The 13,019-nt window shown below is 31.2% G+C and overlaps 1 protein-coding gene across 1 annotated transcript in view; it reads left to right on the top strand.

Annotated features, from left to right (window-relative positions):
• The window catches only part of LOC139513249 (secretin receptor-like), a 28,871-nt gene that overhangs the window by 1,173 nt on the left and 14,679 nt on the right, over positions 1-13,019 (top strand). The gene's annotated exons all lie outside the window — the stretch shown is intronic.

Consider the following 13,019-nt stretch of genomic DNA (forward strand, 5'->3'; position numbering starts at 1 on the left):
TATTTATGATACACTGGCTTTAAATAGTCGTCAGTGCTAACTTGAGATTTAAGGTTAGGAAATCTTGAACTAAATCAGTTGATTTTATAACCTTTAGAGTTCGAAACAGGAAGTACACAAAGCTTACTTGTAGTAGAAATACACCGTTAAATGTTCTCCATTAAGACACATTACGATTAGTTGCACTTTTTACAAGTTATATAGCTACAGAACAATGATTAATTAAACGATCGAGCGTCGTCATTTAAAGTAAAAATCAATAGAAATTTATAGAAAAAAACCCGAATTTGTTTTTATTACCTACTCTCAATCAAAATGCAAACTTCTTTGTAATATCAGTGAAATACGAAATTCCCAGGTGTTAAGAAACCTAAAAGAAATATTAATATGCTTATCCAAATTCCCTAGGACTGCTTTTTTCAGAAACTTTTTTTGTTCCAAATTTGTAACGCGTTAGGCAAAGATCAATGAGAGAGTAACTAATAAAATACAAAATAACCAATTAGACATAGAGGCCACCAAACGCTCCTGAACAACAGACAAATATGCTACGATACCTTTACCTTGGATATTTCTGTTGTCTTTATTTATGTCAGTACTGCAATATTGAAAATTACTCTCTAATTCTAGCAACTGCTCCGTCGCTAGCCGTTATTAGTTGTGATGGCATGCTGGTTGAAAACCGGGCAAGTCAAACAGTATACCAAAACAATGCTCTCGCTAAAAAGGAAAAGTATAACATAACGAAGGACCTTATTGTAGATTAATGGTTTTGAGGTCCATTATTATTACTAGGCAAATACCCAATTTAATCCAAATACTAGAAACAGCTGTATTAATTGCCCCGTAAAATATGGAAAGAGCTTGTCAATCAAGGTAATTACCTGAAATATTCATTTTAAATATTTACATTATCCTAATATTTGTTATTTTAGATGTGATACTTCTCTTTTCGAAATATGTAAAACATCTCAGTCAAGTACATCTAACATGGTTACAACAAATATTTTGTATTTATTTTTGTGGAATGTTGTTAAAAATTATTTGTATCTTTTATTTACTCCTGTCTGAATCGATTTCCTTTATATACAAACGAGTGTCATCTTGAAGGAATGTTAGAGCTTTGGATATGCCCCGATCAAGTATTGCAAAATAACGAGTTTTATTAACACACATTGTCTGAAGAACATCAGTACTACCTTGTTACATTTAAAAACAATGGAAAGACAATAATGTCTTATTAACTGTTTATGTATTATATGCATTACCATTATTCAACCATACACATGTTCGAAGCGCGGTTAACATATTCCTTTTCAAAAATATATATGCTATCCAAAACATCCTGATTTGCACAATTAAAATCATGACGTTTTTCATAAAAAGAAACTTCTATTTAACCGCCCATTTTATCAATTAAAAGGCCTAAGTTCTGGTACTATGTATGTTGCAGCAGCCCTTGTTTTTTATCGTGTTTTTTTCTATATCAATTAAATAGATGATAAAATGATTATCTTGGAATTTGTAATTACTCATGTTTTGAGAATTAAAAACTACAACTAATTATTGACGTAAAAATAATCCTCACCTTATTACAGCAGTTATAGCGCAGACTATTATACAAAATGACTGTAAGTTAAACATTATTTGTGAAATTTCTATTAATGCGAATAATGTGAGAAATATAACTCCCATTATTCTGATTTCTTTAACGAAAACCGAAATAATTATATTCGCTATTTTGTTAATTATTCAAAAATCGCAATTTAATAAATGCATGCAATAATATCTGTTTAACAGTATTTTAAAATAGAGGCGAAAACAAACTGACAATGCTTTGGCACAAAAAAGACAAACAACTATATACAAAGCACAGCATAGACAGCTTAACCCCATTTCTGCACATGAAAAGAAGAAGCACCATGATAAACATAGCGATATGCCGTTGTTTGAAAAGAAAAGTATGTCATGTTGTACGAAGAGATGTTTGGCCGATCTTATGTAAAGTCCTTACTGGAAATGACGCATAGCCAAGACATGGAAAAAAAGATTTGTGAATCGGGAAATATTTCAAAGATACTTAGGTTTGATGAAATGTCGTACGACTATGTAGGGCAAGACGGTTGCCAAAAAAAAAACCAACCCAAAAAAAAACACACAAAAAACTCCTTAAATAATACTACAAAATCGCACTAATCACCTGAGATAAACAGAAAATACCCCACAATTTATATCTTCAGGTTCATTAAGAGAATATATATCAAACTTCGATTCCAGGAGGAAAGTTTCCAATGCCCCATGCGTTTCTTTTCAATTGAACTACCTCATTTCAGTTTAAAAATTAAAAAAAATAAAAATGCAAAAGAAAATGCCTGTACCAAGTCGGGAACATGACCGTTGTTGCTCATTCGTAAGATGTGTTTGAGGGTTTTAATTTAGCATTTGATTACGAACTTTTCGTTTTGAATTTTTTTTTGAGTTCTTTATTTTTGTTCTTTTACTTTTTAAATAAAAATCAAACAAGCTTCGACGACCTTGTGTTTGGAGTACAAAACGATCTTTTCTCGGCGATCAACCAAAAAAGAAAAAAAATACATAAATTTCATTTATAGTAAACAATAAGTAAGATGCGTCTAAAAGTATATATTATGTCCATAGTCATTGAACTTTGTCCATTCGAGTCATTTAACTTTGCAAATCATATCAAGTTTTTATTTACAGAAATATGCTCCATACTTTATTATACACATTTGTAAAAATAGTTTCAGCAAAATTAATTTGTTATGTTCATCATGTTCATAGATTTTAAGCAAGGTTGATAATATGCAATATAATTATTCATCAAACAAAAAAGCATTATTGAGAGTCTAGTCATATAAATGTAATATTAGCTAAATATAAAGGTTAGTCTAGTTTACAGTAGAATGTACTATAAATAAATAAAGAAAACAACATACCCGTGTTCAAAGCCATAAATCGATTAGGAGAAAACAAAATCAGGTTTAAAAACTAAAATCGAGGGAAACACATCAACTATAAGAGGGAAAAAAAAAAGGAACGACAGTTACAATGAAATGCAAGAAAATAAACTAATCCTAGATTACTAGTAACATTTTGTATCTGAAACGTGCGGTGCGTCTACCAAAGACTCATAAGTGATGCTCTTATAAATAATGTCAACCAGGCCTATTACAGTACGAAGTTGAAAATCATTGAGGTCACATAATTCCGAAAGGTTTTGCCAAATTACAGCTAAAGTAATCTATTCCTTGGATAGACAATCCTTAGTAATTCGAAAATTACGTTTTGTGATCTGTTAATTTATAATTATGACCATATCAATGATAATGAAAGCCAACATAGACGTGTACGCCTTAGGATTTTAAATAGACATACGATATGAGGTTCGTAAATTATATATTGTATATAGTCAAAAACGATTTATGAAAACAGTTGCCGAATCAATTTTTGTGATTAAATTAAATATTCAACAGGTTTACAATTTTAGTTTTTTCTTGAAAAGAATACTAAAATAATAGTTTGTAGCAATCTTACGACGTATTACTTTATTCATATGAGGTTGACTTCATACAGGAATTTTTAAGAATGAAAAGATGCAAGCCTTAATCTTTCACTTCAATTTCAGCTATAATTCAAAGTTTGGTGACTTTCTTCACCGCGACTATCAAATCGAACTTGAAAGAAAGGATTCAATATCAAGATAGTGTTAGGTCTGCTTACTATTTGGAATTACATCTTGAAAGAGTTGACAATGAGAGTCGGGTTGAGAACAAACTTTACGACACATGCGATGATCCCAGGTTCCAAATTGTGAACTTTCTATTTCTTTATAGCAACATTCTTGCAGGACCTGATTATGGAGTATATTTCTCCCAGTTGATATGCTGGGGCCAGGTGCTTGCATTTCCTACCAAGGTTTCCTAAAACAAAGTTTTAATGGTGACAAGGATGCTATTAAACCAAGAGTTCCAAGTTGTGAATTTGTAATCACCACATCGAAAATTTTACTAATGCCATAACGAGTTGGTTGACCGTTATTGAATATCTGTCTCACAATTGACGAAGAATATGTTCCAGTGGTCGTCCCACAATCCCGCACTCTTGTCCCCGAATATAACCTACATAATTGAATTTTATTGGTCATCATTTGTACTTATATGAGCAAAAGGAAGGGTGCAAATGTGGAGCTAGGTCTGTTTACCGCTCTGGAGCACAAGCTATCGTTCTTAGTTTTTGTTTGGGTTTATGTTGCTCAGTCTTTGGTTTTTGTATGTTTTGTATTGTATACTGCCGTTTGTATCTTGGTCTTTCGTATTTTGCCATGACGTTGTAATTTTGTATGTAACTTTGATATATTTTGCTCTCTTCTTCAATGTTGAATTCAATTTCGTTTCTTCATTACTCATTCTGTTCCTAGTTATAATTTGGTTTATTTACGTCATTGTTTCAGCCCATTTTTATGTGAAACAATTAAGTCATTATATAATTAGGTACATGTCAAATTAAGACCTGTTTTTCACTAATTCTTATCGAAATTGTGACTATAAGACTAAGTTTAAAGTCTTTTTTCTGTAATGGATAAAATTGCAATCAATAATTTAACCTCTTAAAAAAGGCTACAAGAGCTAAGTTACTTTCATTCTGATTGACTCTATAAAAAGTGAATTAATATTTAGAAAAAATATTGAGATCTTGCTTCCATTGTCTTGAATGTTAAATATATTGTTCTAGCAGTTGAGAAAAAAAAGAAAAAAAGAAAAAAAAAGAAAAAAAATCAATATTTAGATACTTTTTTTTTTATTCAGGACGGAAATGAGGAGAACAGCTCTTCACAAAAATTGTATATTAATTAAAAATAAATATTAGTGTAAATAGTTTCACCTTCACCTGTTCTGACAGAAATTGTAGATATAAAAAAGTATGACACATATAAATATATATTTGATAACTTATCATAATCGTATCAACGGATGGGCGTAATAGATTTTCACTTAATTTTAATATTTATGAATACAGTTTGAGATATTTTAACTGATATGTGCACTTTGTGAGTTAACAAGGTTACCAACTGTGCAAGCTATCTTGTTAGCGTATTATTGTTTATGTATATCATACATTGTTAAAATTGCAAACCCTTTTAAAATGTTCATGTGTCCCTTGTTGCATTTATTTAAGTGATCTATTGTGAAATGTTACGATTTCTCATATCACATATACAAACAATGTTATGTACAAGAAATACGCCTGTCGTTCTTTTGTGCTTATTTCAGGTTTAAAAAAACTTATTATTTCTCAACCTCAAAAGGAAGATAGCAAAGATTTGTTAAATCGCATAATTATGCGCCTTCTAGCAGCCTATATTAATGTTACAATCGAAGATTAGCCTGAAATCGGCGGAACATACGTCGAATGAAAATTATTCGGGTTAAAGATTTGTTTAACGTCAGGTGAACTAAAAAGGAAAAATAATGTGTTGGCGATAAGCTAACAATTCAGGTCCCTAGTAAATATTGTGTGCTTGTGCTAAGTTATACATTCCAGTCCTTCGTAAATTGTGTGTGTTTGTGCCAAGCTATACATCGCAACTCCTAGTTAATAAGGGAATTTTGCGCTAATCTATAAATCCCAAATATGTTAAAATGACTGCTCTTCCTAGTGTACCCATAGTTTTACGTTTCATTTCAATTTGGTTTTCGGAGAGATCTTTCAAGTAACAGTTTTATCTCTGGCATGTTTAACCTGAAGGTAACAAGGTTGGATAAAGGCACTTCATTAAACACACAATTATTCCATATTTTCCTTTGATTTGAGCGCAAATGATTTTGTTTTGTTTAAAAAGGCAAGGCTGGTTAAAGGGTTTTTATTTACTTTTTTAAAACCTTTCTATTCTTTTATGAATCCCCGTAAATTGATTTCCCTTTTTACATTTCTGAAGTATTAACTATCTTAATATACATCCTTTAAACCTTGTATATTATGAAAGCGCGTATATTCGATTGTACAGTAAACACAGAATTAGTTGCTGCATGGTGATATGCTAAATGTTGTAGCAAAAACCAATGTAATAGATAAGGTAAATAAGATCTCAGCAGTCAGTATGCTTTTTAGATTTCAGTTTTGTTGATACAAAACTTATGTCTTTGTCCAAATTACAAATTCGGTAACTAAAAATAACAATCCTCTGACCTGCACACAATTATCACATATTGTTGCACAAACCATAGCAGGTTATAAGGTATAGAGTCTAATTTGGTCTATTTTTCTTACAAAGTGGACCATGTATAGATAGAGTTCTGTGTAATTTTCTTTCACGACTGGTGAATTGCCGATTCAATGGTTTATTACCTAAAGATTAGCTCAAATAAAAAAGAAATTGCTGAATGTAAATTGACTGTCCCTCTGGTATCTTTCGTCCCTCTTTTAGATTAAGGCAATACAGTTATAGTAATCATCGTATTATACGCACGAATTGTCAATTAAATGTAAATACAAGATTGAAAAATAATATTTAAAATACCAAATATTGGAATACTGAACTTAAAGGTAAGACGAAGTCCATAACATTTTAGATAAGACATGTATCTTAATGCGACCATTCATTTAAATTTTACCTAAACATACTTATTGGTAACTTTAAACGAATGTCTATAGTCCATTTGTATATGACACTACTTGTTTTTATGAACACATATACACTGGGGTAAAGCTGATGACCGTAACTGCATTCACGGTCATCCCAAGATGTCGGATGAAAAATTAGGTCAGTTTCTGTATTGTCTGTTAAAGTGTTTCTATATCATTTTTTTCACAAATCATACATTGAAACGATGAAAATTTATAAAAGATTCATACGGAAATCACTAATTACTACAGAGAAATGTGCATGAAACAGGAATTTCGATTTGAAAAAATCGTGAAGATGACCGTAAATCACAATCGAGATGACCGTAACAGAAACAGCGATTCATAACAAGGGTGACCGTAATTGGTTTAAAAATGACCGTAATTTGTAAATGATGACCGTGACTTTTAAAGGATGACCCTCAATTCTAAGAAATATCCGTATTTATATAACTACCTTTTTGTATCAAATGATAAATCGTGTTGGTATAAACATATTAAAATGAGAGTATTATCCTATAGGTAGAAGAAAATAAGACGTGCTTCAAATGCAAAGTTTACCATATGTATCTTTTTTACGGTAGAGGGTTTAATTTTTAAAATGAATTTGCAAAAAGACATGCAAATAAACAGGTAGGGAAAACATGCTACAAAAGCGCGATAAAATGACACCTTACAAGTATAATGAAAAAAATGCGGTGCACAGCCTCCAACTGCACGACAAAAGATTTTTTTGTTATTTCTGGGATTCCTTTTAATGCATATAATAATAATAAATACACATTTTTAAAAATGCCAATGCATGTACACCCATTGATATTATATCGTCTTCCATTTTGTCGTGCAAATAAAACCACAGAAAATATTTTGAAAATATCATACGACTAAACTAGTGAAGGTGAGCTCCAGCAAAGTAGATCCTTAAAATAGTCTTGTACGAATAGCGTATCACAAGGCGGAACGTTGTCAATTTGTATATATACAGAAATGTTATAATATTCATACAGTCAGGATTATACTTCGTCAAAATTATCTCCCCATTACGCCAGTTCATGCTCACAATCGTAGAAATGGAAGCCATTGTAGGGATGACGCTCTGCCAATTTTGCTTTTGAAAACTGACAAATTTATCCACATAGCACCATTATGATCCTTATATGTCAGTTGTAGTTTAAAAGACAAATGTATCTACTAGCTAATGAGCATCAGTTAATGATCTTGTCTGCATTGATTCAACTTAAAAATATTGTCTGATCGGATGTCAGGTGGAATTTTCGAAAATTCTTAAGCATTTTAAAAAAAATTCTAATTAAATATTTCGTGGAAGGGCAGACTAAATGTTTTCAGTGGTTGGAGATTATAACCCCTAGTTATCACACACAAGAAAATCATATTTTTTCGAAGATATTCATTTTCATCATCCAAATTAAAAGACTGTCGTCAAGAACTTTTAGAAAAAATAGCTATTCGAACACACCTACTGTTTTTGTGATTCATTAGATAGGTATTTCACTTGACCCATATATTCAATTTTCATCTTTTCGTACTGTCATTTTTTTACGTTATAAAGTCAACCTGTAGCTTTGATATATAAAATTGATAGAATCTGAAGCGAGATGCTATATCAAATACTCTTGGTTTGTACGTTTTAAAGACAAAATATACACCTCAAACATGCCCTAACATAAAAAGGTGCACTCGATTTTCTCTTTTCGATACAATCGTTACCTATTTTGGGGAATTTTTCTTGATTCACATAATGGAAGGGCAGACACGAAAATTTCTGAACTAAAAGATTGATATGTTCTCCGTCCCTCGTTAAAAAAATTAAATAAATCGGAGGTTAAGCATTTTCTACATCCAACTTATAGATACCCATGTCGTCGACTTGATATCTTATTGTTTTGCACTACTATGTAATAGATAAATTGAAAACTTATGCAAATGGTGTTTTTAAAATAAAACACTTCGTAATTGAGAAGAAAATTGTCGTTGTATTTGTTTCTATTAACTTTTAAAAATGTTGTCACTATAGTAAACATTACAGTAAACATTTATCGCCTTCTCTAACAAAGAGCTTCGATTCTTTTGTTCTATTTCAAGTGTGTTTCCGGCTGCATATATCAAGACAAATTAAGATTATAATCTGCTTGCTCTTGAACCATACACATGGGCTCGATTACCGAATATCCATATGTATTATTAATGTTTTTCATGCTCCATTAATTAGCATAATGTTTTTCTGGTCTGTGCGTATGTTCGTCCGTTCGTCTGTTTGTTTGTCCGTTTGTCCAGCTTCAAGTTAAATCAACTTGAAACTTAGTACATATTTTCCCTATGGTATGATCTTTTTAATTCTAATGCCAAATAACAGTTTTATCCCATTTTCACAGTCCACTTAACATAGAAAATGATAGTGTAGATGAGGCATCCGTGTACCAGGAACACATTCATGTTTCTTCAAATTTTCGTCGTATCGCTGTCAATTTGTTTTAAAATTTTAACGTCGTTATCAATAAATATTTCATTGTTTACGAGAAATATGCAATTTACTATCATTGTCATAAATCCCAAATACGGCCAATTATATTATAGTTTAAAAAAAGAAATTTATGAAACATATTTATATCCGCCAACCGAGCCCCTATTGAGATCGACAAACTCAACAAAAAGCTTTCAATACAAATACGGATATTTCTTAGAATTGACGGTCATCCTATAAAAGTAATTACAGTCAGTCTTTACAAATTACGGTCATCCTTTACAAGTTACGGTCATCTTTTTACCAATCACGGTCATCCTTGTTATATGTTACGGTCATCTTGAAAATATTTTGATTATGAATTACGGTCATCTTCCCGATTTTTTCAAATCGAATTTCCCGTTTCATGCACATTTCTCGGAAGTAATTAGTGATTTCCGAGTGATTCTTTTATTAATTTTCATCGTTTCAATGTATGATTTGTGAAGAAAATGATATAGAAACACTTTAATAGACAATACAGAAACTGACCTAATTTTTCATCCGACATCTTGGGATGACCTTGAATGCAGTTACGGTCATCAGCTTTACCCCAGTGATATATCTATAACAAATCAGTGTTTGTTTATGTTGTTTTTTGTTTGGTAACTATCTTGAAGAGACCATAAACATACAAATAATCATAATCTATTTTATTATTATCATGATATCAGGATGGGCGTGACTGATTTTCACCTAATTCTGTATGTATGAAATACATTGAGAAATACTTGGGCGATACTTTCAATTTTCATGATAATGCAGATATACCTACGGAGAAAGTAATCTTTTATATTTGAACTATTTACGTTTGCTAATCATGCAAAAATGTCATTTTGTACTCTGAGCGTTTATTTAGATACGAAAATTTATATCTGTAGAGTAAAAGTGAAATTAAAGAATTTTTCAGGATACTTTTCCGGTTTTCAGATGGTTTTGTAGGAATTTTGTTTCAAATGAGTACACAATAATTCAGTCAGAAAGGATTCACATTAAGTACCAATTTAAAAACCAAATATTCGACTACATATCAATCGTTCAAATACAATAGAAATGTTGCTTCTAAAAAAATCCAGTATTCTAATGTTATTGTTTCCAGTTTAGTTCGCTAGTAAATGAATTTAAGTCTGAAACCATCAGAGGGATTAGATAAAGGCAATAGTAGTATACCGCTGTTCGAAATTCATAAATCGATAGAGAAAAAACAATTCCGGGTTACAAACTAAAACTGAGGGAAACGCATCAAATATATGAGAACTACGACACAACAGAAATTTGTAACAAACACAGAAACGAACTATAATATAACAGTGGCCATTTTCCTGACTTGGTACAGGGCATTTTAAGAAAAAAGATGGTAGGTTGAACCTGGTTTTGTGGCATGCCAAACCTCCCGCTTTAATGGCAATGTTAATTATAATTTTAAAATGACAACATTACATGATAGGACTACAATACAAATAAATTGGAGAAACTATAGGACAGAGAAACAACAAATAATAGCCAACAAAAGGTACCAGGTTAAAAATTTCTCCGCGTCGCTAGGTAAACTCAACTTGCGACAGTAAAATCTACGTTTTACGAAAGCCAAGCTTAAAATACAATACAGTTATCTCCTAATTTGACGTCGTGAAAATAGCATTGTAACGTATGTCCTTAAGACTTTGTACTGCTGTAAATTCAGTGTGTTTATACAATGTGTTGCAACCAATTCATTATGTTGTAAATACGACCTACACAGTCTGATCATGTATTGAACATATCTAAATTGAATGTAATGCGAGTGGTAAGAACTGTACTGAATTTACTGCAGTGAGTCAGTCTGAAAATTGAACATATAAAATTACTTGGTAATGTATTGTTTATAGTCTGTTACGAACGGTTCTGATAAAATCACCATTTCAGAATAAATTTCGTTTTCTATTTTTTATTGTTAGCTTCAATGTGATTCTTCACAAATTATAATTTTTTTTTTTATAAACAAAAACAAGGATTTTTATCTATAATTTCTATTTTTGTAGACAAAATCTTGAAATGTAGATGTTCGTCTTCGAGGTGATTGGAGAATTAAAAGTAGTTCTTTAGATATTTGAAATATCGACATCTAATTGACACTGAAGGTTGAAGATACCTAATGGCAATACAATTTAAACCGTCTTTAACGGTAGAAATGATGACAGTAAGACCTTGAGGAACACATCGACATACCCTTTATATACTGTTCTGTACAATGATTTTGGTTAAGTTTTGACATTCATTAGGTAGAAGAAACCCTTTTTACGTTTCTTATTTGCATCAAAGGAGAGAAAGACGAGTTTTATTGTTTTCTAAAATCACATCTTTATGCGTGATATTAGTGTTTATTAAGATTTGCCTTTTTTCCAAGTACTTTTGCCAACTATCCAAATAATTCATTTTGGGTATAAACAGTATTGTTACAGGCCTTGTCTTCTGAATAACGCAATATCCTTTGTTAGAAGAGGAAAAATCATCCACAACATTAAGAATAAAGTGTCCTGTTAGCTTCATCTGGCACGCCTATTACTAATATTCTTGCATAGTCATCAACTGCATCCTACAATATTTTTTTTTTCTTTCTTGCAGGTGATTAACTTAACAGTTTGGTATTTCGGGCCTTTGCCTAATCAAGTTTTTAGTTGTTTGTTGTTTACGATACCAGGATATGTTGTAATAACATGAATTTACGGATTATGTTTGTATGGAGACGATTGATAGACAAGTTAAAGTTTTGAGATTTACATCCCTGACGGTAAAGGTCTCCTATACTCTCCTGTGAATTGAAATTTTGGAATAAATGGAATTGAAATTACATACATGTTGAGTTTCTTTGACGTATTCAAAAATTGCTGTATGTACAGATTTGCATTAGAAAATAATGTTGATATTGACTGCAAACCGTTATAAGGGAATTCAACTCAAGATAAAATGTCCGTTTTAACAGTTTTAGAAGAAATGTTTACGGGTTTAGAAAGCCTGTAAATATCGATATCAATAAATAATGTAAAATGTGTTTATACGTTTTGGCCAAATTTGTTTTATTACATGAGTGTTTTCGATTTTTTGAAATAGTAAATTGAGCTATGAAAACTGTAAGTGAAATTGTTATGTACGAATGTCAAGAATTTCGAATTGGTATGATGAGAGGATAACTGGTCGTGTAAAGAAGTCATATGACGCTCTGCTTCCTGAATTTCATGTCTTCTACATTTTAAAGCAGTGTTCGCTTTTGCTGCCGTAAATAAGTACTCATTTTCGATTATCGGTTTTAATGTTATTCCCACATTGGTGTACTCTTTCTTTTCTTTTTGAGAATGTTATCGATTTGTATGTAAATAATACATAATACATAATAACAGTTCATTCATGCATAGGATGGATTACATAAAAATAGTAAAGTATCATACCACTTCTTATATTTGATAGTTCTACACTCATTGTATGAAATTGTTGTATCAAGAACTTTTTTTTGTTAAGTTGAAAAGTTCATTAATCGTCAATGATTTTATATTCTGCTTGGATTGAAAGTGCATGCTACATAAATACGTTGCATAATAACCACAGCGTTATCTCTTACGAGGGAGAAACACCTACTGATTTTACATCTAATTTAAAGCGCTATTTTTATTTACGTTTTGACATGCAACTGCAGCAGTTACTGTTTCATACATTCCTGATTAGATTGTACAATTATTGGTATAAAACAGATTTATGTGACATTATGAATTAGAAAAAATACCACAGATAATGGGTGATATCTGGATTATTTACACGTGTAACTGGATAAAAAGATTAAAGCTTAAACATATGGAAGGTTGCATTTATTGTACTGTTGGAA

Source organism: Mytilus edulis, chromosome 2 (genome assembly GCF_963676685.1).
Source record: "Mytilus edulis chromosome 2, xbMytEdul2.2, whole genome shotgun sequence".
Classification (NCBI taxonomy): domain Eukaryota; kingdom Metazoa; phylum Mollusca; class Bivalvia; order Mytilida; family Mytilidae; genus Mytilus; species Mytilus edulis.